Here is a 27,358-nt window from a genome sequence, read left to right as displayed (position 1 = left end):
ATTAGCAACTTGTCTTTCTAGAAGATCATGCCCAAAAGTCGAAAAGAAAGGTCCCATGACACCTTGGTCTCTAATTTAGAGGGTCTCTCACCAAGATGTTTCTCCTAAGGCTGTGGATGCAAGAACTCTTCCTAGACTTTCCCTTTGACCTTGCCAAGGAGGCTGCCAAGAAAGTCCAAACATTCCAAGGATATCCCTTCAACAACTTCCAAAGCAACAGAACCTACCCAAGAGGAGATTCCTACAAATGTTCTTTCAAAAAACCTATTGAGACACAGGTCTGTAAGTCTCATGCTTCCACCGAGTCCATCAAAGTGCTATCAGTCCTGGTACACAGGTAAGTGTTTAAATGTGGTGCAATCTGACCAGTGAGGTGCCTGTCACCACCTCCATTGCTTAGCTCCTTCTCTATTTCCAAGGCAATTGCCTGAGAATCTTACAAGCCACCAGGGACACAGAGGCTTCTGTTCACCACCTGAACAGACCACAGTCACATTGTCTCAGTTACCTGCTACTGGGTCAAGCTACAATCTACCTGCAGCCTGAAATCTATTGACTCTCTAAAGCAATGCAACAGGGTTAAAATTCATATCAGGGCTTCTGAGAAGCCTGAATCCACTGCCAGATATTACCATGTGAAGAACCAAACTTTGGTGCCACTGCCACTGCTACTTTTGCCTCACAGTCTACTTTCCACAATGGCTTGGGCCCTATCCTTGGACCTAGCACGACTCCCTAATGAGTATCTGCCAAGCATCTCCTCAACAGCAAAGTGAGCATGCCACCTGAGCTTTAGGAGCTGCTGTGTCCTACGCCATGCTTTTTGGCAGAGTAGGGCAAGCACACACCTGTCTCTGCAGACTCTGGCTAGAGCCCGAAGAAGTCAAGAACAATGGAGTGGATGGGCAGCCTGTGCCTGACGCCCATAGCACCTGGGAGACCCAAGATGCTGGACCTCAGTCCCGATGAGAGTGGCGGTACAGAATTTTCACTCATTTTGTTCAGCTTTTCCAAGGAATGTTTGACTGGGAATCATCATAGATCCAAGCACATTGGAGTGCATTGCACAAAGTGGTTCCGGTACTCTGGAATGCTCTGGCTTTGGGGAGAGCAAGGGACTGCAAGACATTGCCCATACACTGCCAGGGGACAATGGGCCGAAGCTCCAAACCTGGGAGAAACCAGAGGCCCTAAGCATGCTCCATATCCCGAAGGGACTGGACGTACAGATGGCAGCAGTTCCCTGCTCCTCCAAGACCAGGACACCTAGAATACATGCAGCAATTCCCATGTTCCTTACCTTTTAACTCAGGTGAACTAGGGCAAGTCAGCCACACCACAACTCTTTGCTGGAGACTCGGTTGGAAGACATCAACACTCAGCCAAAGTTGTGGGGCCATTTCCTCTATATGTTGCCATGGACCATGCTGGACAGGGAATGCAACCCTGTGAAGACAGCACAGAGAACATGCTACCATTACAGTGGGACCCATGCAAAACCAGATGGATTATGGGCTTACCATGTACTATGGGCTTGTCATAGCTCACAGGCACCCTCAACACTCCTGCTCTTACCAACCTCTTCACACTGCCCTTCCAGATCTCCTTTGCTTTTACTCTCAGGCCTTGGATGTGAACATGCCATGCCCTTGGCTCTCAGTGCTTGCTGGGTCCTCAGCTCACTCTAAGGACTTAAGGATGATATGTGAGCTGAAATACAGCTACTCAACACTTTCCCTAAAGTCCAGGCCATCAACTACCTCCACCAGTGTCCTGAGAATGTTCTCAAGGGAAAGAGAGCATCTCTCCAAGCATCCAGTCCGAAACAGCTAATAACAAGGCCAATCACTGGTCCACTTGGCTATGCTGAGGAACAATGAGGATGCAGCTCTGAATAAGTTCTCAGGCAAAATTGGGCCTCATTGGATATCTAAGCCAACTAATTTTGATCCTTTCATCATGGCTCCAGTCCTTCTCTGATCAATACATCTGGGTCTTTGCATGAGGCAAAGTCAAACTCCTCTGAGGCTTCAAAATTCCAGCTCCTGGGTAGCAAGCTTAATTGGGCCCAGAAGATAACACTTCTCTCTCTCTCTCTCTCTCTCTCTCTCTCTCTCTCTCTCTCTCTCTCTCTCTCTCTCTCTCTCTCTCTCTCTCTCTCTCTCTCTCTCTCTCTCTCTCTCCCCCTCTCTCAGTCTTTTACCCCTTGACTTTTCCTTGCCCATGGAAGCCAGTACCTATTTCTGTCCACCTGTCCAGAGCTCATTTAGTCTGTTGTGAAGACTTCCTCCTATCACAAGAGATTGCTTTTGGCCATCCACCCTGCATTGATCTCTTCCTGGGAAAACTTCTCACACCATCCTGTACAGCTTCCCACACTGAAGCTCAAAAATCCCATTGTGCTGAACTATCCCAGGCCAGGATACCACGTGAATGGAATCATCTTAGTGTATCAAATTCACTCTGCATCCAAGAACTCATTTTCTCCTTGACATTTCCCGTGAGTATGGGTCTAGGGTGGATTTGCAAAACACCATGTGCCCCATTGCCACCTCCTTCCTATGCACATTAGCAACTTGTCTTTCTAGAAGATCATGCCCAAAAGTCGAAAAGAAAGGTCCCATGACACCTTGGTCTCTAATTTAGAGGGTCTCTCACCAAGATGTTTCTCCTAAGGCTGTGGATGCAAGAACTCTTCCTAGACTTTCCCTTTGACCTTGCCAAGGAGGCTGCCAAGAAAGTCCAAACATTCCAAGGATATCCCTTCAACAACTTCCAAAGCAACAGAACCTACCCAAGAGGAGATTCCTACAAATGTTCTTTCAAAAAACCTATTGAGACACAGGTCTGTAAGTCTCATGCTTCCACCGAGTCCATCAAAGTGCTATCAGTCCTGGTACACAGGTAAGTGTTTAAATGTGGTGCAATCTGACCAGTGAGGTGCCTGTCACCACCTCCATTGCTTAGCTCCTTCTCTATTTCCAAGGCAATTGCCTGAGAATCTTACAAGCCACCAGGGACACAGAGGCTTCTGTTCACCACCTGAACAGACCACAGTCACATTGTCTCAGTTACCTGCTACTGGGTCAAGCTACAATCTACCTGCAGCCTGAAATCTATTGACTCTCTAAAGCAATGCAACAGGGTTAAAATTCATATCAGGGCTTCTGAGAAGCCTGAATCCACTGCCAGATATTACCATGTGAAGAACCAAACTTTGGTGCCACTGCCACTGCTACTTTTGCCTCACAGTCTACTTTCCACAATGGCTTGGGCCCTATCCTTGGACCTAGCACGACTCCCTACTGAGTATCTGCCAAGCATCTCCTCAACAGCAAAGTGAGCATGCCACCTGAGCTTTAGGAGCTGCTGTGTCCTACGCCATGCTTTTTGGCAGAGTAGGGCAAGCACACACCTGTCTCTGCAGACTCTGGCTAGAGCCCGAAGAAGTCAAGAACAATGGAGTGGATGGGCAGCCTGTGCCTGACGCCCATAGCACCTGGGAGACCCAAGATGCTGGACCTCAGTCCCGATGAGAGTGGCGGTACAGAATTTTCACTCATTTTGTTCAGCTTTTCCAAGGAATGTTTGACTGGGAATCATCATAGATCCAAGCACATTGGAGTGCATTGCACAAAGTGGTTCCGGTACTCTGGAATGCTCTGGCTTTGGGGAGAGCAAGGGACTGCAAGACATTGCCCATACACTGCCAGGGGACAATGGGCCGAAGCTCCAAACCTGGGAGAAACCAGAGGCCCTAAGCATGCTCCATATCCCGAAGGGACTGGACGTACAGATGGCAGCAGTTCCCTGCTCCTCCAAGACCAGGACACCTAGAATACATGCAGCAATTCCCATGTTCCTTACCTTTTAACTCAGGTGAACTAGGGCAAGTCAGCCACACCACAACTCTTTGCTGGAGACTCGGTTGGAAGACATCAACACTCAGCCAAAGTTGTGGGGCCATTTCCTCTATATGTTGCCATGGACCATGCTGGACAGGGAATGCAACCCTGTGAAGACAGCACAGAGAACATGCTACCATTACAGTGGGACCCATGCAAAACCAGATGGATTATGGGCTTACCATGTACTATGGGCTTGTCATAGCTCACAGGCACCCTCAACACTCCTGCTCTTACCAACCTCTTCACACTGCCCTTCCAGATCTCCTTTGCTTTTACTCTCAGGCCTTGGATGTGAACATGCCATGCCCTTGGCTCTCAGTGCTTGCTGGGGTCCTCAGCTCACTCTAAGGACTTAAGGATGATATGTGAGCTGAAATACAGCTACTCAACACTTTCCCTAAAGTCCAGGCCATCAACTACCTCCACCAGTGTCCTGAGAATGTTCTCAAGGGAAAGAGAGCATCTCTCCAAGCATCCAGTCCGAAACAGCTAATAACAAGGCCAATCACTGGTCCACTTGGCTATGCTGAGGAACAATGAGGATGCAGCTCTGAATAAGTTCTCAGGCAAAATTGGGCCTCATTGGATATCTAAGCCAACTAATTTTGATCCTTTCATCATGGCTCCAGTCCTTCTCTGATCAATACATCTGGGTCTTTGCATGAGGCAAAGTCAAACTCCTCTGAGGCTTCAAAATTCCAGCTCCTGGGTAGCAAGCTTAATTGGGCCCAGAAGATAACACTTCTCTCTCTCTCTCTCTCTCTCTCTCTCTCTCTCTCTCTCTCTCTCTCTCTCTCTCTCTCTCTCTCTCTCTCTCTCTCTCTCTCTCTCTCTCTCTCTCTCCCCCTCTCTCAGTCTTTTACCCCTTGACTTTTCCTTGCCCATGGAAGCCAGTACCTATTTCTGTCCACCTGTCCAGAGCTCATTTAGTCTGTTGTGAAGACTTCCTCCTATCACAAGAGATTGCTTTTGGCCATCCACCCTGCATTGATCTCTTCCTGGGAAAACTTCTCACACCATCCTGTACAGCTTCCCACACTGAAGCTCAAAAATCCCATTGTGCTGAACTATCCCAGGCCAGGATACCACGTGAATGGAATCATCTTAGTGTATCAAATTCACTCTGCATCCAAGAACTCATTTTCTCCTTGACATTTCCCGTGAGTATGGGTCTAGGGTGGATTTGCAAAACACCATGTGCCCCATTGCCACCTCCTTCCTATGCACATTAGCAACTTGTCTTTCTAGAAGATCATGCCCAAAAGTCGAAAAGAAAGGTCCCATGACACCTTGGTCTCTAATTTAGAGGGTCTCTCACCAAGATGTTTCTCCTAAGGCTGTGGATGCAAGAACTCTTCCTAGACTTTCCCTTTGACCTTGCCAAGGAGGCTGCCAAGAAAGTCCAAACATTCCAAGGATATCCCTTCAACAACTTCCAAAGCAACAGAACCTACCCAAGAGGAGATTCCTACAAATGTTCTTTCAAAAAACCTATTGAGACACAGGTCTGTAAGTCTCATGCTTCCACCGAGTCCATCAAAGTGCTATCAGTCCTGGTACACAGGTAAGTGTTTAAATGTGGTGCAATCTGACCAGTGAGGTGCCTGTCACCACCTCCATTGCTTAGCTCCTTCTCTATTTCCAAGGCAATTGCCTGAGAATCTTACAAGCCACCAGGGACACAGAGGCTTCTGTTCACCACCTGAACAGACCACAGTCACATTGTCTCAGTTACCTGCTACTGGGTCAAGCTACAATCTACCTGCAGCCTGAAATCTATTGACTCTCTAAAGCAATGCAACAGGGTTAAAATTCATATCAGGGCTTCTGAGAAGCCTGAATCCACTGCCAGATATTACCATGTGAAGAACCAAACTTTGGTGCCACTGCCACTGCTACTTTTGCCTCACAGTCTACTTTCCACAATGGCTTGGGCCCTATCCTTGGACCTAGCACGACTCCCTACTGAGTATCTGCCAAGCATCTCCTCAACAGCAAAGTGAGCATGCCACCTGAGCTTTAGGAGCTGCTGTGTCCTACGCCATGCTTTTTGGCAGAGTAGGGCAAGCACACACCTGTCTCTGCAGACTCTGGCTAGAGCCCGAAGAAGTCAAGAACAATGGAGTGGATGGGCAGCCTGTGCCTGACGCCCATAGCACCTGGGAGACCCAAGATGCTGGACCTCAGTCCCGATGAGAGTGGCGGTACAGAATTTTCACTCATTTTGTTCAGCTTTTCCAAGGAATGTTTGACTGGGAATCATCATAGATCCAAGCACATTGGAGTGCATTGCACAAAGTGGTTCCGGTACTCTGGAATGCTCTGGCTTTGGGGAGAGCAAGGGACTGCAAGACATTGCCCATACACTGCCAGGGGACAATGGGCCGAAGCTCCAAACCTGGGAGAAACCAGAGGCCCTAAGCATGCTCCATATCCCGAAGGGACTGGACGTACAGATGGCAGCAGTTCCCTGCTCCTCCAAGACCAGGACACCTAGAATACATGCAGCAATTCCCATGTTCCTTACCTTTTAACTCAGGTGAACTAGGGCAAGTCAGCCACACCACAACTCTTTGCTGGAGACTCGGTTGGAAGACATCAACACTCAGCCAAAGTTGTGGGGCCATTTCCTCTATATGTTGCCATGGACCATGCTGGACAGGGAATGCAACCCTGTGAAGACAGCACAGAGAACATGCTACCATTACAGTGGGACCCATGCAAAACCAGATGGATTATGGGCTTACCATGTACTATGGGCTTGTCATAGCTCACAGGCACCCTCAACACTCCTGCTCTTACCAACCTCTTCACACTGCCCTTCCAGATCTCCTTTGCTTTTACTCTCAGGCCTTGGATGTGAACATGCCATGCCCTTGGCTCTCAGTGCTTGCTGGGTCCTCAGCTCACTCTAAGGACTTAAGGATGATATGTGAGCTGAAATACAGCTACTCAACACTTTCCCTAAAGTCCAGGCCATCAACTACCTCCACCAGTGTCCTGAGAATGTTCTCAAGGGAAAGAGAGCATCTCTCCAAGCATCCAGTCCGAAACAGCTAATAACAAGGCCAATCACTGGTCCACTTGGCTATGCTGAGGAACAATGAGGATGCAGCTCTGAATAAGTTCTCAGGCAAAATTGGGCCTCATTGGATATCTAAGCCAACTAATTTTGATCCTTTCATCATGGCTCCAGTCCTTCTCTGATCAATACATCTGGGTCTTTGCATGAGGCAAAGTCAAACTCCTCTGAGGCTTCAAAATTCCAGCTCCTGGGTAGCAAGCTTAATTGGGCCCAGAAGATAACACTTCTCTCTCTCTCTCTCTCTCTCTCTCTCTCTCTCTCTCTCTCTCTCTCTCTCTCTCTCTCTCTCTCTCTCTCTCTCTCTCTCTCTCTCTCTCCCCCTCTCTCAGTCTTTTACCCCTTGACTTTTCCTTGCCCATGGAAGCCAGTACCTATTTCTGTCCACCTGTCCAGAGCTCATTTAGTCTGTTGTGAAGACTTCCTCCTATCACAAGAGATTGCTTTTGGCCATCCACCCTGCATTGATCTCTTCCTGGGAAAACTTCTCACACCATCCTGTACAGCTTCCCACACTGAAGCTCAAAAATCCCATTGTGCTGAACTATCCCAGGCCAGGATACCACGTGAATGGAATCATCTTAGTGTATCAAATTCACTCTGCATCCAAGAACTCATTTTCTCCTTGACATTTCCCGTGAGTATGGGTCTAGGGTGGATTTGCAAAACACCATGTGCCCCATTGCCACCTCCTTCCTATGCACATTAGCAACTTGTCTTTCTAGAAGATCATGCCCAAAAGTCGAAAAGAAAGGTCCCATGACACCTTGGTCTCTAATTTAGAGGGTCTCTCACCAAGATGTTTCTCCTAAGGCTGTGGATGCAAGAACTCTTCCTAGACTTTCCCTTTGACCTTGCCAAGGAGGCTGCCAAGAAAGTCCAAACATTCCAAGGATATCCCTTCAACAACTTCCAAAGCAACAGAACCTACCCAAGAGGAGATTCCTACAAATGTTCTTTCAAAAAACCTATTGAGACACAGGTCTGTAAGTCTCATGCTTCCACCGAGTCCATCAAAGTGCTATCAGTCCTGGTACACAGGTAAGTGTTTAAATGTGGTGCAATCTGACCAGTGAGGTGCCTGTCACCACCTCCATTGCTTAGCTCCTTCTCTATTTCCAAGGCAATTGCCTGAGAATCTTACAAGCCACCAGGGACACAGAGGCTTCTGTTCACCACCTGAACAGACCACAGTCACATTGTCTCAGTTACCTGCTACTGGGTCAAGCTACAATCTACCTGCAGCCTGAAATCTATTGACTCTCTAAAGCAATGCAACAGGGTTAAAATTCATATCAGGGCTTCTGAGAAGCCTGAATCCACTGCCAGATATTACCATGTGAAGAACCAAACTTTGGTGCCACTGCCACTGCTACTTTTGCCTCACAGTCTACTTTCCACAATGGCTTGGGCCCTATCCTTGGACCTAGCACGACTCCCTACTGAGTATCTGCCAAGCATCTCCTCAACAGCAAAGTGAGCATGCCACCTGAGCTTTAGGAGCTGCTGTGTCCTACGCCATGCTTTTTGGCAGAGTAGGGCAAGCACACACCTGTCTCTGCAGACTCTGGCTAGAGCCCGAAGAAGTCAAGAACAATGGAGTGGATGGGCAGCCTGTGCCTGACGCCCATAGCACCTGGGAGACCCAAGATGCTGGACCTCAGTCCCGATGAGAGTGGCGGTACAGAATTTTCACTCATTTTGTTCAGCTTTTCCAAGGAATGTTTGACTGGGAATCATCATAGATCCAAGCACATTGGAGTGCATTGCACAAAGTGGTTCCGGTACTCTGGAATGCTCTGGCTTTGGGGAGAGCAAGGGACTGCAAGACATTGCCCATACACTGCCAGGGGACAATGGGCCGAAGCTCCAAACCTGGGAGAAACCAGAGGCCCTAAGCATGCTCCATATCCCGAAGGGACTGGACGTACAGATGGCAGCAGTTCCCTGCTCCTCCAAGACCAGGACACCTAGAATACATGCAGCAATTCCCATGTTCCTTACCTTTTAACTCAGGTGAACTAGGGCAAGTCAGCCACACCACAACTCTTTGCTGGAGACTCGGTTGGAAGACATCAACACTCAGCCAAAGTTGTGGGGCCATTTCCTCTATATGTTGCCATGGACCATGCTGGACAGGGAATGCAACCCTGTGAAGACAGCACAGAGAACATGCTACCATTACAGTGGGACCCATGCAAAACCAGATGGATTATGGGCTTACCATGTACTATGGGCTTGTCATAGCTCACAGGCACCCTCAACACTCCTGCTCTTACCAACCTCTTCACACTGCCCTTCCAGATCTCCTTTGCTTTTACTCTCAGGCCTTGGATGTGAACATGCCATGCCCTTGGCTCTCAGTGCTTGCTGGGTCCTCAGCTCACTCTAAGGACTTAAGGATGATATGTGAGCTGAAATACAGCTACTCAACACTTTCCCTAAAGTCCAGGCCATCAACTACCTCCACCAGTGTCCTGAGAATGTTCTCAAGGGAAAGAGAGCATCTCTCCAAGCATCCAGTCCGAAACAGCTAATAACAAGGCCAATCACTGGTCCACTTGGCTATGCTGAGGAACAATGAGGATGCAGCTCTGAATAAGTTCTCAGGCAAAATTGGGCCTCATTGGATATCTAAGCCAACTAATTTTGATCCTTTCATCATGGCTCCAGTCCTTCTCTGATCAATACATCTGGGTCTTTGCATGAGGCAAAGTCAAACTCCTCTGAGGCTTCAAAATTCCAGCTCCTGGGTAGCAAGCTTAATTGGGCCCAGAAGATAACACTTCTCTCTCTCTCTCTCTCTCTCTCTCTCTCTCTCTCTCTCTCTCTCTCTCTCTCTCTCTCTCTCTCTCTCTCTCTCTCTCTCTCTCTCTCTCTCTCCCCCTCTCTCAGTCTTTTACCCCTTGACTTTTCCTTGCCCATGGAAGCCAGTACCTATTTCTGTCCACCTGTCCAGAGCTCATTTAGTCTGTTGTGAAGACTTCCTCCTATCACAAGAGATTGCTTTTGGCCATCCACCCTGCATTGATCTCTTCCTGGGAAAACTTCTCACACCATCCTGTACAGCTTCCCACACTGAAGCTCAAAAATCCCATTGTGCTGAACTATCCCAGGCCAGGATACCACGTGAATGGAATCATCTTAGTGTATCAAATTCACTCTGCATCCAAGAACTCATTTTCTCCTTGACATTTCCCGTGAGTATGGGTCTAGGGTGGATTTGCAAAACACCATGTGCCCCATTGCCACCTCCTTCCTATGCACATTAGCAACTTGTCTTTCTAGAAGATCATGCCCAAAAGTCGAAAAGAAAGGTCCCATGACACCTTGGTCTCTAATTTAGAGGGTCTCTCACCAAGATGTTTCTCCTAAGGCTGTGGATGCAAGAACTCTTCCTAGACTTTCCCTTTGACCTTGCCAAGGAGGCTGCCAAGAAAGTCCAAACATTCCAAGGATATCCCTTCAACAACTTCCAAAGCAACAGAACCTACCCAAGAGGAGATTCCTACAAATGTTCTTTCAAAAAACCTATTGAGACACAGGTCTGTAAGTCTCATGCTTCCACCGAGTCCATCAAAGTGCTATCAGTCCTGGTACACAGGTAAGTGTTTAAATGTGGTGCAATCTGACCAGTGAGGTGCCTGTCACCACCTCCATTGCTTAGCTCCTTCTCTATTTCCAAGGCAATTGCCTGAGAATCTTACAAGCCACCAGGGACACAGAGGCTTCTGTTCACCACCTGAACAGACCACAGTCACATTGTCTCAGTTACCTGCTACTGGGTCAAGCTACAATCTACCTGCAGCCTGAAATCTATTGACTCTCTAAAGCAATGCAACAGGGTTAAAATTCATATCAGGGCTTCTGAGAAGCCTGAATCCACTGCCAGATATTACCATGTGAAGAACCAAACTTTGGTGCCACTGCCACTGCTACTTTTGCCTCACAGTCTACTTTCCACAATGGCTTGGGCCCTATCCTTGGACCTAGCACGACTCCCTACTGAGTATCTGCCAAGCATCTCCTCAACAGCAAAGTGAGCATGCCACCTGAGCTTTAGGAGCTGCTGTGTCCTACGCCATGCTTTTTGGCAGAGTAGGGCAAGCACACACCTGTCTCTGCAGACTCTGGCTAGAGCCCGAAGAAGTCAAGAACAATGGAGTGGATGGGCAGCCTGTGCCTGACGCCCATAGCACCTGGGAGACCCAAGATGCTGGACCTCAGTCCCGATGAGAGTGGCGGTACAGAATTTTCACTCATTTTGTTCAGCTTTTCCAAGGAATGTTTGACTGGGAATCATCATAGATCCAAGCACATTGGAGTGCATTGCACAAAGTGGTTCCGGTACTCTGGAATGCTCTGGCTTTGGGGAGAGCAAGGGACTGCAAGACATTGCCCATACACTGCCAGGGGACAATGGGCCGAAGCTCCAAACCTGGGAGAAACCAGAGGCCCTAAGCATGCTCCATATCCCGAAGGGACTGGACGTACAGATGGCAGCAGTTCCCTGCTCCTCCAAGACCAGGACACCTAGAATACATGCAGCAATTCCCATGTTCCTTACCTTTTAACTCAGGTGAACTAGGGCAAGTCAGCCACACCACAACTCTTTGCTGGAGACTCGGTTGGAAGACATCAACACTCAGCCAAAGTTGTGGGGCCATTTCCTCTATATGTTGCCATGGACCATGCTGGACAGGGAATGCAACCCTGTGAAGACAGCACAGAGAACATGCTACCATTACAGTGGGACCCATGCAAAACCAGATGGATTATGGGCTTACCATGTACTATGGGCTTGTCATAGCTCACAGGCACCCTCAACACTCCTGCTCTTACCAACCTCTTCACACTGCCCTTCCAGATCTCCTTTGCTTTTACTCTCAGGCCTTGGATGTGAACATGCCATGCCCTTGGCTCTCAGTGCTTGCTGGGTCCTCAGCTCACTCTAAGGACTTAAGGATGATATGTGAGCTGAAATACAGCTACTCAACACTTTCCCTAAAGTCCAGGCCATCAACTACCTCCACCAGTGTCCTGAGAATGTTCTCAAGGGAAAGAGAGCATCTCTCCAAGCATCCAGTCCGAAACAGCTAATAACAAGGCCAATCACTGGTCCACTTGGCTATGCTGAGGAACAATGAGGATGCAGCTCTGAATAAGTTCTCAGGCAAAATTGGGCCTCATTGGATATCTAAGCCAACTAATTTTGATCCTTTCATCATGGCTCCAGTCCTTCTCTGATCAATACATCTGGGTCTTTGCATGAGGCAAAGTCAAACTCCTCTGAGGCTTCAAAATTCCAGCTCCTGGGTAGCAAGCTTAATTGGGCCCAGAAGATAACACTTCTCTCTCTCTCTCTCTCTCTCTCTCTCTCTCTCTCTCTCTCTCTCTCTCTCTCTCTCTCTCTCTCTCTCTCTCTCTCTCTCCCCCTCTCAGTCTTTTACCCCTTGACTTTTCCTTGCCCATGGAAGCTAGTAACTATTTCTGTCCACCTGTCCAGTGCTCATTTAGTCTGTTGTGAAGACTTCCTCCTATCTCAAGGGATTGCTTTTGGCCATCCACCCTGCATTGATCTCTTCCTGGGAAAACTTCTCACACCATCCTGTACAGCTTCCCACACTGAAGCTCAAAAATCCCATTGTGCTGAACTATCCCAGGCCAGGATACCACGTGAATGGAATCATCTTAGTGTATCAAATTCACTCTGCATCCAAGAACTCATTTTCTCCTTGACATTTCCCGTGAGTATGGGTCTAGGGTGGATTTGCAAAACACCATGTGCCCCATTGCAACCTCCTTCCTATGCACATTAGCAACTTGTCTTTCCAGAAGATCATGCCCAAAAGTCGAAAAGAAAGGTCCCATGACACCTTGGTCTCTAATTTAGAGGGTCTCTCACCAAGATGTTTCTCCTAAGGCTGTGGATGCAAGAACTCTTCCTAGACGTTCCCTTTGACCTTGCCAAGGAGGCTGCCAAGAAAGTCCAAACATTCCAAGGATATCCCTTCAACAACTTCCAAAGCAACAGAACCTACCCAAGAGGAGATTCCTACAAATGTTCTTTCAAAAAACCTATTGAGACACAGGTCTGTAAGTCTCATGCTTCCACCGAGTCCATCAAAGTGCTATCAGTCCTGGTACACAGGTAAGTGTTTAAATGTGGTGCAATCTGACCAGTGAGGTGCCTGTCACCACCTCCATTGCTTAGCTCCTTCTCTATTTCCAAGGCAATTGCCTGAGAATCTTACAAGCCACCAGGGACACAGAGGCTTCTGTTCACCACCTGAACAGACCACAGTCACATTGTCTCAGTTACCTGCTACTGGGTCAAGCTACAATCTACCTGCAGCCTGAAATCTATTGACTCTCTAAAGCAATGCAACAGGGTTAAAATTCATATCAGGGCTTCTGAGAAGCCTGAATCCACTGCCAGATATTACCATGTGAAGAACCAAACTTTGGTGCCACTGCCACTGCTACTTTTGCCTCACAGTCTACTTTCCACAATGGCTTGGGCCCTATCCTTGGACCTAGCACGACTCCCTAATGAGTATCTGCCAAGCATCTCCTCAACAGCAAAGTGAGCATGCCACCTGAGCTTTAGGAGCTGCTGTGTCCTACGCCATGCTTTTTGGCAGAGTAGGGCAAGCACACACCTGTCTCTGCAGACTCTGGCTAGAGCCCGAAGAAGTCAAGAACAATGGAGTGGATGGGCAGCCTGTGCCTGACGCCCATAGCACCTGGGAGACCCAAGATGCTGGACCTCAGTCCCGATGAGAGTGGCGGTACAGAATTTTCACTCATTTTGTTCAGCTTTTCCAAGGAATGTTTGACTGGGAATCATCATAGATCCAAGCACATTGGAGTGCATTGCACAAAGTGGTTCCGGTACTCTGGAATGCTCTGGCTTTGGGGAGAGCAAGGGACTGCAAGACATTGCCCATACACTGCCAGGGGACAATGGGCCGAAGCTCCAAACCTGGGAGAAACCAGAGGCCCTAAGCATGCTCCATATCCCGAAGGGACTGGACGTACAGATGGCAGCAGTTCCCTGCTCCTCCAAGACCAGGACACCTAGAATACATGCAGCAATTCCCATGTTCCTTACCTTTTAACTCAGGTGAACTAGGGCAAGTCAGCCACACCACAACTCTTTGCTGGAGACTCGGTTGGAAGACATCAACACTCAGCCAAAGTTGTGGGGCCATTTCCTCTATATGTTGCCATGGACCATGCTGGACAGGGAATGCAACCCTGTGAAGACAGCACAGAGAACATGCTACCATTACAGTGGGACCCATGCAAAACCAGATGGATTATGGGCTTACCATGTACTATGGGCTTGTCATAGCTCACAGGCACCCTCAACACTCCTGCTCTTACCAACCTCTTCACACTGCCCTTCCAGATCTCCTTTGCTTTTACTCTCAGGCCTTGGATGTGAACATGCCATGCCCTTGGCTCTCAGTGCTTGCTGGGTCCTCAGCTCACTCTAAGGACTTAAGGATGATATGTGAGCTGAAATACAGCTACTCAACACTTTCCCTAAAGTCCAGGCCATCAACTACCTCCACCAGTGTCCTGAGAATGTTCTCAAGGGAAAGAGAGCATCTCTCCAAGCATCCAGTCCGAAACAGCTAATAACAAGGCCAATCACTGGTCCACTTGGCTATGCTGAGGAACAATGAGGATGCAGCTCTGAATAAGTTCTCAGGCAAAATTGGGCCTCATTGGATATCTAAGCCAACTAATTTTGATCCTTTCATCATGGCTCCAGTCCTTCTCTGATCAATACATCTGGGTCTTTGCATGAGGCAAAGTCAAACTCCTCTGAGGCTTCAAAATTCCAGCTCCTGGGTAGCAAGCTTAATTGGGCCCAGAAGATAACACTTCTCTCTCTCTCTCTCTCTCTCTCTCTCTCTCTCTCTCTCTCTCTCTCTCTCTCTCTCTCTCTCTCTCTCTCTCTCTCTCTCTCTCTCTCTCTCTCCCCCTCTCTCAGTCTTTTACCCCTTGACTTTTCCTTGCCCATGGAAGCCAGTACCTATTTCTGTCCACCTGTCCAGAGCTCATTTAGTCTGTTGTGAAGACTTCCTCCTATCACAAGAGATTGCTTTTGGCCATCCACCCTGCATTGATCTCTTCCTGGGAAAACTTCTCACACCATCCTGTACAGCTTCCCACACTGAAGCTCAAAAATCCCATTGTGCTGAACTATCCCAGGCCAGGATACCACGTGAATGGAATCATCTTAGTGTATCAAATTCACTCTGCATCCAAGAACTCATTTTCTCCTTGACATTTCCCGTGAGTATGGGTCTAGGGTGGATTTGCAAAACACCATGTGCCCCATTGCCACCTCCTTCCTATGCACATTAGCAACTTGTCTTTCCAGAAGATCATGCCCAAAAGTCGAAAAGAAAGGTCCCATGACACCTTGGTCTCTAATTTAGAGGGTCTCTCACCAAGATGTTGCTCCTAAGGCTGTGGATGCAAGAACTCTTCCTAGACGTTCCCTTTGACCTTGCCAAGGAGGCTGCCAAGAAAGTCCAAACATTCCAAGGATATCCCTTCAACAACTTCCAAAGCAACAGAACCTACCCAAGAGGAGATTCCTACAAATGTTCTTTCAAAAAACCTATTGAGACACAGGTCTGTAAGTCTCATGCTTCCACCGAGTCCATCAAAGTGCTATCAGACCTGGTACACAGGTAAGTGTTTAAATGTGGTGCAATCTGACCAGTGAGGTGCCTGTCACCACCTCCATTGCTTAGCTCCTTCTCTATTTCCAAGGCAATTGCCCGAGAATCTTACAAGCCACCAGGGACACAGAGGCTTCTGTTCACCACCTGAACAGACCACAGTCACATTGTCTCAGTTACCTGCTACTGGGTCAAGCTACGATCTACCTGCAGCCTGAAATCTATTGACTCTCTAAAGCAATGCAACAGGGTTAAAATTCATATCAGGGCTTCTGAGAAGTCTGAATCCACTGCCAGATATTACCATGTGAAGAACCAAACTTTGGTGCCACTGCCACTGCTACTTTTGCCTCACAGTCTACTTTCCACAATGGCTTGGGCCCTATCCTTGGACCTAGCACGACTCCCTACTGAGTATCTGCCAAGCATCTCCTCAACAGCAAAGTGAGCATGCCACCTGAGCTTTAGGAGCTGCTGTGTCCTACGCCATGCTTTTTGGCAGAGTAGGGCAAGCACACACCTGTCTCTGCAGACTCTGGCTAGAGCCCGAAGAAGTCAAGAACAATGGAGTGGATGGGCAGCCTGTGCCTGACGCCCATAGCACCTGGGAGACCCAAGATGCTGGACCTCAGTCCCGATGAGAGTGGCGGTACAGAATTTTCACTCATTTTGTTCAGCTTTTCCAAGGAATGTTTGACTGGGAATCATCATAGATCCAAGCACATTGGAGTGCATTGCACAAAGTGGTTCCGGTACTCTGGAATGCTCTGGCTTTGGGGAGAGCAAGGGACTGCAAGACATTGCCCATACACTGCCAGGGGACAATGGGCCGAAGCTCCAAACCTGGGAGAAACCAGAGGCCCTAAGCATGCTCCATATCCCGAAGGGACTGGACGTACAGATGGCAGCAGTTCCCTGCTCCTCCAAGACCAGGACACCTAGAATACATGCAGCAATTCCCATGTTCCTTACCTTTTAACTCAGGTGAACTAGGGCAAGTCAGCCACACCACAACTCTTTGCTGGAGACTCGGTTGGAAGACATCAACACTCAGCCAAAGTTGTGGGGCCATTTCCTCTATATGTTGCCATGGACCATGCTGGACAGGGAATGCAACCCTGTGAAGACAGCACAGAGAACATGCTACCATTACAGTGGGACCCATGCAAAACCAGATGGATTATGGGCTTACCATGTACTATGGGCTTGTCATAGCTCACAGGCACCCTCAACACTCCTGCTCTTACCAACCTCTTCACACTGCCCTTCCAGATCTCCTTTGCTTTTACTCTCAGGCCTTGGATGTGAACATGCCATGCCCTTGGCTCTCAGTGCTTGCTGGGTCCTCAGCTCACTCTAAGGACTTAAGGATGATATGTGAGCTGAAATACAGCTACTCAACACTTTCCCTAAAGTCCAGGCCATCAACTACCTCCACCAGTGTCCTGAGAATGTTCTCAAGGGAAAGAGAGCATCTCTCCAAGCATCCAGTCCGAAACAGCTAATAACAAGGCCAATCACTGGTCCACTTGGCTATGCTGAGGAACAATGAGGATGCAGCTCTGAATAAGTTCTCAGGCAAAATTGGGCCTCATTGGATATCTAAGCCAACTAATTTTGATCCTTTCATCATGGCTCCAGTCCTTCTCTGATCAATACATCTGGGTCTTTGCATGAGGCAAAGTCAAACTCCTCTGAGGCTTCAAAATTCCAGCTCCTGGGTAGCAAGCTTAATTGGGCCCAGAAGATAACACTTCTCTCTCTCTCTCTCTCTCTCTCTCTCTCTCTCTCTCTCTCTCTCTCTCTCTCTCTCTCTCTCTCTCCCCCTCTCTCAGTCTTTTACCCCTTGACTTTTCCTTGCCCATGGAAGCTAGTAAATATTTCTGTCCACCTGTCCAGTGCTCATTTAGTCTGTTGTGAAGACTTCCTCCTATCTCAAGGGATTGCTTTTGGCCATCCACCCTGCATTGATCTCTTCCTGGGAAAACTTCTCACACCATCATGTACAGCTTCCCACACTGAAGCTCAAAAATCCCATTGTGCTGAACTATCCCAGGCCAGGATACCACGTGAATGGAATCATCTTAGTGTATCAAATTCACTCTGCATCCAAGAACTCATTTTCTCCTTGACATTTCCCGTGAGTATGGGTCTAGGGTGGATTTGCAAAACACCATGTGCCCCATTGCAACCTCCTTCCTATGCACATTAGCAACTTGTCTTTCCAGAAGATCATGCCCAAAAGTCGAAAAGAAAGGTCCCATGACACCTTGGTCTCTAATTTAGAGGGTCTCTCACCAAGATGTTGCTCCTAAGGCTGTGGATGCAAGAACTCTTCCTAGACGTTCCCTTTGACCTTGCCAAGGAGGCTGCCAAGAAAGTCCAAACATTCCAAGGATATCCCTTCAACAACTTCCAAAGCAACAGAACCTACCCAAGAGGAGATTCCTACAAATGTTCTTTCAAAAAACCTATTGAGACACAGGTCTGTAAGTCTCATGCTTCCACCGAGTCCATCAAAGTGCTATCAGACCTGGTACACAGGTAAGTGTTTAAATGTGGTGCAATCTGACCAGTGAGGTGCCTGTCACCACCTCCATTGCTTAGCTCCTTCTCTATTTCCAAGGCAATTGCCCGAGAATCTTACAAGCCACCAGGGACACAGAGGCTTCTGTTCACCACCTGAACAGACCACAGTCACATTGTCTCAGTTACCTGCTACTGGGTCAAGCTACGATCTACCTGCAGCCTGAAATCTATTGACTCTCTAAAGCAATGCAACAGGGTTAAAATTCATATCAGGGCTTCTGAGAAGTCTGAATCCACTGCCAGATATTACCATGTGAAGAACCAAACTTTGGTGCCACTGCCACTGCTACTTTTGCCTCACAGTCTACTTTCCACAATGGCTTGGGCCCTATCCTTGGACCTAGCACGACTCCCTACTGAGTATCTGCCAAGCATCTCCTCAACAGCAAAGTGAGCATGCCACCTGAGCTTTAGGAGCTGCTGTGTCCTACGCCATGCTTTTTGGCAGAGTAGGGCAAGCACACACCTGTCTCTGCAGACTCTGGCTAGAGCCCGAAGAAGTCAAGAACAATGGAGTGGATGGGCAGCCTGTGCCTGACGCCCATAGCACCTGGGAGACCCAAGATGCTGGACCTCAGTCCCGATGAGAGTGGCGGTACAGAATTTTCACTCATTTTGTTCAGCTTTTCCAAGGAATGTTTGACTGGGAATCATCATAGATCCAAGCACATTGGAGTGCATTGCACAAAGTGGTTCCGGTACTCTGGAATGCTCTGGCTTTGGGGAGAGCAAGGGACTGCAAGACATTGCCCATACACTGCCAGGGGACAATGGGCCGAAGCTCCAAACCTGGGAGAAACCAGAGGCCCTAAGCATGCTCCATATCCCGAAGGGACTGGACGTACAGATGGCAGCAGTTCCCTGCTCCTCCAAGACCAGGACACCTAGAATACATGCAGCAATTCCCATGTTCCTTACCTTTTAACTCAGGTGAACTAGGGCAAGTCAGCCACACCACAACTCTTTGCTGGAGACTCGGTTGGAAGACATCAACACTCAGCCAAAGTTGTGGGGCCATTTCCTCTATATGTTGCCATGGACCATGCTGGACAGGGAATGCAACCCTGTGAAGACAGCACAGAGAACATGCTACCATTACAGTGGGACCCATGCAAAACCAGATGGATTATGGGCTTACCATGTACTATGGGCTTGTCATAGCTCACAGGCACCCTCAACACTCCTGCTCTTACCAACCTCTTCACACTGCCCTTCCAGATCTCCTTTGCTTTTACTCTCAGGCCTTGGATGTGAACATGCCATGCCCTTGGCTCTCAGTGCTTGCTGGGTCCTCAGCTCACTCTAAGGACTTAAGGATGATATGTGAGCTGAAATACAGCTACTCAACACTTTCCCTAAAGTCCAGGCCATCAACTACCTCCACCAGTGTCCTGAGAATGTTCTCAAGGGAAAGAGAGCATCTCTCCAAGCATCCAGTCCGAAACAGCTAATAACAAGGCCAATCACTGGTCCACTTGGCTATGCTGAGGAACAATGAGGATGCAGCTCTGAATAAGTTCTCAGGCAAAATTGGGCCTCATTGGATATCTAAGCCAACTAATTTTGATCCTTTCATCATGGCTCCAGTCCTTCTCTGATCAATACATCTGGGTCTTTGCATGAGGCAAAGTCAAACTCCTCTGAGGCTTCAAAATTCCAGCTCCTGGGTAGCAAGCTTAATTGGGCCCAGAAGATAACACCTCTCTCTCTCTCTCTCTCTCTCTCTCTCTCTCTCTCTCTCTCTCTCTCTCTCTCTCTCTCTCTCTCTCTCTCTCTCTCTCTCCCCCTCTCTCAGTCTTTTACCCCTTGACTTTTCCTTGCCCATGGAAGCTAGTAAATATTTCTGTCCACCTGTCCAGTGCTCATTTAGTCTGTTGTGAAGACTTCCTCCTATCTCAAGGGATTGCTTTTGGCCATCCACCCTGCATTGATCTCTTCCTGGGAAAACTTCTCACACCATCCTGTACAGCTTCCCACACTGAAGCTCAAAAATCCCATTGTGCTGAACTATCCCAGGCCAGGATACCACGTGAATGGAATCATCTTAGTGTATCAAATTCACTCTGCATCCAAGAACTCATTTTCTCCTTGACATTTCCCGTGAGTATGGGTCTAGGGTGGATTTGCAAAACACCATGTGCCCCATTGCAACCTCCTTCCTATGCACATTAGCAACTTGTCTTTCCAGAAGATCATGCCCAAAAGTCGAAAAGAAAGGTCCCATGACACCTTGGTCTCTAATTTAGAGGGTCTCTCACCAAGATGTTGCTCCTAAGGCTGTGGATGCAAGAACTCTTCCTAGACGTTCCCTTTGACCTTGCCAAGGAGGCTGCCAAGAAAGTCCAAACATTCCAAGGATATCCCGTCAACAACTTCCAAAGCAACAGAACCTACCCAAGAGGAGATTCCTACAAATGTTCTTTCAAAAAACCTATTGAGACACAGGTCTGTAAGTCTCATGCTTCCACCGAGTCCATCAAAGTGCTATCAGACCTGGTACACAGGTAAGTGTTTAAATGTGGTGCAATCTGACCAGTGAGGTGCCTGTCACCACCTCCATTGCTTAGCTCCTTCTCTATTTCCAAGGCAATTGCCCGAGAATCTTACAAGCCACCAGGGACACAGAGGCTTCTGTTCACCACCTGAACAGACCACAGTCACATTGTCTCAGTTACCTGCTACTGGGTCAAGCTACGATCTACCTGCAGCCTGAAATCTATTGACTCTCTAAAGCAATGCAACAGGGTTAAAATTCATATCAGGGCTTCTGAGAAGTCTGAATCCACTGCCAGATATTACCATGTGAAGAACCAAACTTTGGTGCCACTGCCACTGCTACTTTTGCCTCACAGTCTACTTTCCACAATGGCTTGGGCCCTATCCTTGGACCTAGCACGACTCCCTACTGAGTATCTGCCAAGCATCTCCTCAACAGCAAAGTGAGCATGCCACCTGAGCTTTAGGAGCTGCTGTGTCCTACGCCATGCTTTTTGGCAGAGTAGGGCAAGCACACACCTGTCTCTGCAGACTCTGGCTAGAGCCCGAAGAAGTCAAGAACAATGGAGTGGATGGGCAGCCTGTGCCTGACGCCCATAGCACCTGGGAGACCCAAGATGCTGGACCTCAGTCTCGATGAGAGTGGCGGTACAGAATTTTCACTCATTTTGTTCAGCTTTTCCAAGGAATGTTTGACTGGGAATCATCATAGATCCAAGCACATTGGAGTGCATTGCACAAAGTGGTTCCGGTACTCTGGAATGCTCTGGCTTTGGGGAGAGCAAGGGACTGCAAGACATTGCCCATACACTGCCAGGGGACAATGGGCCGAAGCTCCAAACCTGGGAGAAACCAGAGGCCCTAAGCATGCTCCATATCCCGAAGGGACTGGACGTACAGATGGCAGCAGTTCCCTGCTCCTTCAAGACCAGGACACCTAGAATACATGCAGCAATTCCCATGTTCCTTACCTTTTAACTCAGGTGAACTAGGGCAAGTCAGCCACACCACAACTCTTTGCTGGAGACTCGGTTGGAAGACATCAACACTCAGCCAAAGTTGTGGGGCCATTTCCTCTATATGTTGCCATGGACCATGCTGGACAGGGAATGCAACCCTGTGAAGACAGCACAGAGAACATGCTACCATTACAGTGGGACCCATGCAAAACCAGATGGATTATGGGCTTACCATGTACTATGGGCTTGTCATAGCTCACAGGCACCCTCAACACTCCTGCTCTTACCAACCTCTTCACACTGCCCTTCCAGATCTCCTTTGCTTTTACTCTCAGGCCTTGGATGTGAACATGCCATGCCCTTGGCTCTCAGTGCTTGCTGGGTCCTCAGCTCACTCTAAGGACTTAAGGATGATATGTGAGCTGAAATACAGCTACTCAACACTTTCCCTAAAGTCCAGGCCATCAACTACCTCCACCAGTGTCCTGAGAATGTTCTCAAGGGAAAGAGAGCATCTCTCCAAGCATCCAGTCCGAAACAGCTAATAACAAGGCCAATCACTGGTCCACTTGGCTATGCTGAGGAACAATGAGGATGCAGCTCTGAATAAGTTCTCAGGCAAAATTGGGCCTCATTGGATATCTAAGCCAACTAATTTTGATCCTTTCATCATGGCTCCAGTCCTTCTCTGATCAATACATCTGGGTCTTTGCATGAGGCAAAGTCAAACTCCTCTGAGGCTTCAAAATTCCAGCTCCTGGGTAGCAAGCTTAATTGGGCCCAGAAGATAACACTTCTCTCTCTCTCTCTCTCTCTCTCTCTCTCTCTCTCTCTCTCTCTCTCTCTCTCTCTCTCTCTCTCTCTCTCTCTCTCTCTCTCTCTCTCTCCCCCTCTCTCAGTCTTTTACCCCTTGACTTTTCCTTGCCCATGGAAGCCAGTACCTATTTCTGTCCACCTGTCCAGAGCTCATTTAGTCTGTTGTGAAGACTTCCTCCTATCACAAGAGATTGCTTTTGGCCATCCACCCTGCATTGATCTCTTCCTGGGAAAACTTCTCACACCATCCTGTACAGCTTCCCACACTGAAGCTCAAAAATCCCATTGTGCTGAACTATCCCAGGCCAGGATACCACGTGAATGGAATCATCTTAGTGTATCAAATTCACTCTGCATCCAAGAACTCATTTTCTCCTTGACATTTCCCGTGAGTATGGGTCTAGGGTGGATTTGCAAAACACCATGTGCCCCATTGCCACCTCCTTCCTATGCACATTAGCAACTTGTCTTTCTAGAAGATCATGCCCAAAAGTCGAAAAGAAAGGTCCCATGACACCTTGGTCTCTAATTTAGAGGGTCTCTCACCAAGATGTTTCTCCTAAGGCTGTGGATGCAAGAACTCTTCCTAGACTTTCCCTTTGACCTTGCCAAGGAGGCTGCCAAGAAAGTCCAAACATTCCAAGGATATCCCTTCAACAACTTCCAAAGCAACAGAACCTACCCAAGAGGAGATTCCTACAAATGTTCTTTCAAAAAACCTATTGAGACACAGGTCTGTAAGTCTCATGCTTCCACCGAGTCCATCAAAGTGCTATCAGTCCTGGTACACAGGTAAGTGTTTAAATGTGGTGCAATCTGACCAGTGAGGTGCCTGTCACCACCTCCATTGCTTAGCTCCTTCTCTATTTCCAAGGCAATTGCCTGAGAATCTTACAAGCCACCAGGGACACAGAGGCTTCTGTTCACCACCTGAACAGACCACAGTCACATTGTCTCAGTTACCTGCTACTGGGTCAAGCTACAATCTACCTGCAGCCTGAAATCTATTGACTCTCTAAAGCAATGCAACAGGGTTAAAATTCATATCAGGGCTTCTGAGAAGCCTGAATCCACTGCCAGATATTACCATGTGAAGAACCAAACTTTGGTGCCACTGCCACTGCTACTTTTGCCTCACAGTCTACTTTCCACAATGGCTTGGGCCCTATCCTTGGACCTAGCACGACTCCCTAATGAGTATCTGCCAAGCATCTCCTCAACAGCAAAGTGAGCATGCCACCTGAGCTTTAGGAGCTGCTGTGTCCTACGCCATGCTTTTTGGCAGAGTAGGGCAAGCACACACCTGTCTCTGCAGACTCTGGCTAGAGCCCGAAGAAGTCAAGAACAATGGAGTGGATGGGCAGCCTGTGCCTGACGCCCATAGCACCTGGGAGACCCAAGATGCTGGACCTCAGTCCCGATGAGAGTGGCGGTACAGAATTTTCACTCATTTTGTTCAGCTTTTCCAAGGAATGTTTGACTGGGAATCATCATAGATCCAAGCACATTGGAGTGCATTGCACAAAGTGGTTCCGGTACTCTGGAATGCTCTGGCTTTGGGGAGAGCAAGGGACTGCAAGACATTGCCCATACACTGCCAGGGGACAATGGGCCGAAGCTCCAAACCTGGGAGAAACCAGAGGCCCTAAGCATGCTCCATATCCCGAAGGGACTGGACGTACAGATGGCAGCAGTTCCCTGCTCCTCCAAGACCAGGACACCTAGAATACATGCAGCAATTCCCATGTTCCTTACCTTTTAACTCAGGTGAACTAGGGCAAGTCAGCCACACCACAACTCTTTGCTGGAGACTCGGTTGGAAGACATCAACACTCAGCCAAAGTTGTGGGGCCATTTCCTCTATATGTTGCCATGGACCATGCTGGACAGGGAATGCAACCCTGTGAAGACAGCACAGAGAACATGCTACCATTACAGTGGGACCCATGCAAAACCAGATGGATTATGGGCTTACCATGTACTATGGGCTTGTCATAGCTCACAGGCACCCTCAACACTCCTGCTCTTACCAACCTCTTCACACTGCCCTTCCAGATCTCCTTTGCTTTTACTCTCAGGCCTTGGATGTGAACATGCCATGCCCTTGGCTCTCAGTGCTTGCTGGGTCCTCAGCTCACTCTAAGGACTTAAGGATGATATGTGAGCTGAAATACAGCTACTCAACACTTTCCCTAAAGTCCAGGCCATCAACTACCTCCACCAGTGTCCTGAGAATGTTCTCAAGGGAAAGAGAGCATCTCTCCAAGCATCCAGTCCGAAACAGCTAATAACAAGGCCAATCACTGGTCCACTTGGCTATGCTGAGGAACAATGAGGATGCAGCTCTGAATAAGTTCTCAGGCAAAATTGGGCCTCATTGGATATCTAAGCCAACTAATTTTGATCCTTTCATCATGGCTCCAGTCCTTCTCTGATCAATACATCTGGGTCTTTGCATGAGGCAAAGTCAAACTCCTCTGAGGCTTCAAAATTCCAGCTCCTGGGTAGCAAGCTTAATTGGGCCCAGAAGATAACACTTCTCTCTCTCTCTCTCTCTCTCTCTCTCTCTCTCTCTCTCTCTCTCTCTCTCTCTCTCTCTCTCTCTCTCTCTCTCTCTCTCTCTCTCTCTCTCTCCCCCTCTCTCAGTCTTTTACCCCTTGACTTTTCCTTGCCCATGGAAGCCAGTACCTATTTCTGTCCACCTGTCCAGAGCTCATTTAGTCTGTTGTGAAGACTTCCTCCTATCACAAGAGATTGCTTTTGGCCATCCACCCTGCATTGATCTCTTCCTGGGAAAACTTCTCACACCATCCTGTACAGCTTCCCACACTGAAGCTCAAAAATCCCATTGTGCTGAACTATCCCAGGCCAGGATACCACGTGAATGGAATCATCTTAGTGTATCAAATTCACTCTGCATCCAAGAACTCATTTTCTCCTTGACATTTCCCGTGAGTATGGGTCTAGGGTGGATTTGCAAAACACCATGTGCCCCATTGCCACCTCCTTCCTATGCACATTAGCAACTTGTCTTTCTAGAAGATCATGCCCAAAAGTCGAAAAGAAAGGTCCCATGACACCTTGGTCTCTAATTTAGAGGGTCTCTCACCAAGATGTTTCTCCTAAGGCTGTGGATGCAAGAACTCTTCCTAGACTTTCCCTTTGACCTTGCCAAGGAGGCTGCCAAGAAAGTCCAAACATTCCAAGGATATCCCTTCAACAACTTCCAAAGCAACAGAACCTACCCAAGAGGAGATTCCTACAAATGTTCTTTCAAAAAACCTATTGAGACACAGGTCTGTAAGTCTCATGCTTCCACCGAGTCCATCAAAGTGCTATCAGTCCTGGTACACAGGTAAGTGTTTAAATGTGGTGCAATCTGACCAGTGAGGTGCCTGTCACCACCTCCATTGCTTAGCTCCTTCTCTATTTCCAAGGCAATTGCCTGAGAATCTTACAAGCCACCAGGGACACAGAGGCTTCTGTTCACCACCTGAACAGACCACAGTCACATTGTCTCAGTTACCTGCTACTGGGTCAAGCTACAATCTACCTGCAGCCTGAAATCTATTGACTCTCTAAAGCAATGCAACAGGGTTAAAATTCATATCAGGGCTTCTGAGAAGCCTGAATCCACTGCCAGATATTACCATGTGAAGAACCAAACTTTGGTGCCACTGCCACTGCTACTTTTGCCTCACAGTCTACTTTCCACAATGGCTTGGGCCCTATCCTTGGACCTAGCACGACTCCCTAATGAGTATCTGCCAAGCATCTCCTCAACAGCAAAGTGAGCATGCCACCTGAGCTTTAGGAGCTGCTGTGTCCTACGCCATGCTTTTTGGCAGAGTAGGGCAAGCACACACCTGTCTCTGCAGACTCTGGCTAGAGCCCGAAGAAGTCAAGAACAATGGAGTGGATGGGCAGCCTGTGCCTGACGCCCATAGCACCTGGGAGACCCAAGATGCTGGACCTCAGTCCCGATGAGAGTGGCGGTACAGAATTTTCACTCATTTTGTTCAGCTTTTCCAAGGAATGTTTGACTGGGAATCATCATAGATCCAAGCACATTGGAGTGCATTGCACAAAGTGGTTCCGGTACTCTGGAATGCTCTGGCTTTGGGGAGAGCAAGGGACTGCAAGACATTGCCCATACACTGCCAGGGGACAATGGGCCGAAGCTCCAAACCTGGGAGAAACCAGAGGCCCTAAGCATGCTCCATATCCCGAAGGGACTGGACGTACAGATGGCAGCAGTTCCCTGCTCCTCCAAGACCAGGACACCTAGAATACATGCAGCAATTCCCATGTTCCTTACCTTTTAACTCAGGTGAACTAGGGCAAGTCAGCCACACCACAACTCTTTGCTGGAGACTCGGTTGGAAGACATCAACACTCAGCCAAAGTTGTGGGGCCATTTCCTCTATATGTTGCCATGGACCATGCTGGACAGGGAATGCAACCCTGTGAAGACAGCACAGAGAACATGCTACCATTACAGTGGGACCCATGCAAAACCAGATGGATTATGGGCTTACCATGTACTATGGGCTTGTCATAGCTCACAGGCACCCTCAACACTCCTGCTCTTACCAACCTCTTCACACTGCCCTTCCAGATCTCCTTTGCTTTTACTCTCAGGCCTTGGATGTGAACATGCCATGCCCTTGGCTCTCAGTGCTTGCTGGGTCCTCAGCTCACTCTAAGGACTTAAGGATGATATGTGAGCTGAAATACAGCTACTCAACACTTTCCCTAAAGTCCAGGCCATCAACTACCTCCACCAGTGTCCTGAGAATGTTC

The 27,358-nt window shown here is 48.3% G+C and overlaps 11 non-coding genes across 11 annotated transcripts; all 11 read right to left on the bottom strand.

The window, feature by feature from the left end:
* Positions 1–951: 951 nt before the first annotated feature.
* LOC147003080 (small nucleolar RNA SNORD116) lies at positions 952–1,045 on the bottom strand. Its single transcript, XR_015048288.1, has one exon. It is a non-coding gene; the product is annotated as a small nucleolar RNA SNORD116 (small nucleolar RNA).
* A 2,473-nt stretch (positions 1,046–3,518) lies between these two features.
* LOC147003079 (small nucleolar RNA SNORD116) lies at positions 3,519–3,612 on the bottom strand. Its single transcript, XR_015048287.1, has one exon. It is a non-coding gene; the product is annotated as a small nucleolar RNA SNORD116 (small nucleolar RNA).
* A 2,474-nt stretch (positions 3,613–6,086) lies between these two features.
* On the bottom strand, positions 6,087–6,180 carry LOC147003078 (small nucleolar RNA SNORD116). The gene has a single exon (XR_015048286.1). It is a non-coding gene; the product is annotated as a small nucleolar RNA SNORD116 (small nucleolar RNA).
* Positions 6,181–8,645: 2,465 nt separating this feature from the next.
* Positions 8,646–8,739, bottom strand: LOC147003077 (small nucleolar RNA SNORD116). Its single transcript, XR_015048284.1, has one exon. It is a non-coding gene; the product is annotated as a small nucleolar RNA SNORD116 (small nucleolar RNA).
* A 2,469-nt stretch (positions 8,740–11,208) lies between these two features.
* LOC147003076 (small nucleolar RNA SNORD116) lies at positions 11,209–11,302 on the bottom strand. The gene has a single exon (XR_015048283.1). It is a non-coding gene; the product is annotated as a small nucleolar RNA SNORD116 (small nucleolar RNA).
* A 2,453-nt stretch (positions 11,303–13,755) lies between these two features.
* LOC147003075 (small nucleolar RNA SNORD116) lies at positions 13,756–13,849 on the bottom strand. Its single transcript, XR_015048282.1, has one exon. It is a non-coding gene; the product is annotated as a small nucleolar RNA SNORD116 (small nucleolar RNA).
* Positions 13,850–16,318: 2,469 nt separating this feature from the next.
* LOC147003074 (small nucleolar RNA SNORD116) lies at positions 16,319–16,412 on the bottom strand. Its single transcript, XR_015048281.1, has one exon. It is a non-coding gene; the product is annotated as a small nucleolar RNA SNORD116 (small nucleolar RNA).
* A 2,441-nt stretch (positions 16,413–18,853) lies between these two features.
* Positions 18,854–18,947, bottom strand: LOC147003073 (small nucleolar RNA SNORD116). Its single transcript, XR_015048280.1, has one exon. It is a non-coding gene; the product is annotated as a small nucleolar RNA SNORD116 (small nucleolar RNA).
* Positions 18,948–21,402: 2,455 nt separating this feature from the next.
* LOC147003072 (small nucleolar RNA SNORD116) lies at positions 21,403–21,496 on the bottom strand. Its single transcript, XR_015048204.1, has one exon. It is a non-coding gene; the product is annotated as a small nucleolar RNA SNORD116 (small nucleolar RNA).
* Positions 21,497–23,961: 2,465 nt separating this feature from the next.
* Positions 23,962–24,055, bottom strand: LOC147003071 (small nucleolar RNA SNORD116). The gene has a single exon (XR_015048279.1). It is a non-coding gene; the product is annotated as a small nucleolar RNA SNORD116 (small nucleolar RNA).
* A 2,469-nt stretch (positions 24,056–26,524) lies between these two features.
* LOC147003070 (small nucleolar RNA SNORD116) lies at positions 26,525–26,618 on the bottom strand. The gene has a single exon (XR_015048278.1). It is a non-coding gene; the product is annotated as a small nucleolar RNA SNORD116 (small nucleolar RNA).
* Between the last annotated feature and the right edge of the window lie 740 nt (positions 26,619–27,358).

The sequence above is a fragment of the Mus caroli genome, unplaced genomic scaffold (assembly GCF_978045245.1).
Source record: "Mus caroli unplaced genomic scaffold, Mus_caroli_1 scaffold_8, whole genome shotgun sequence".
In the NCBI taxonomy this organism is placed as follows: Eukaryota; Metazoa; Chordata; class Mammalia; order Rodentia; family Muridae; genus Mus; species Mus caroli.
Note: the sequence above shows the minus strand (reverse complement) of the source record. Positions and strands in the feature narration are given on the sequence as shown.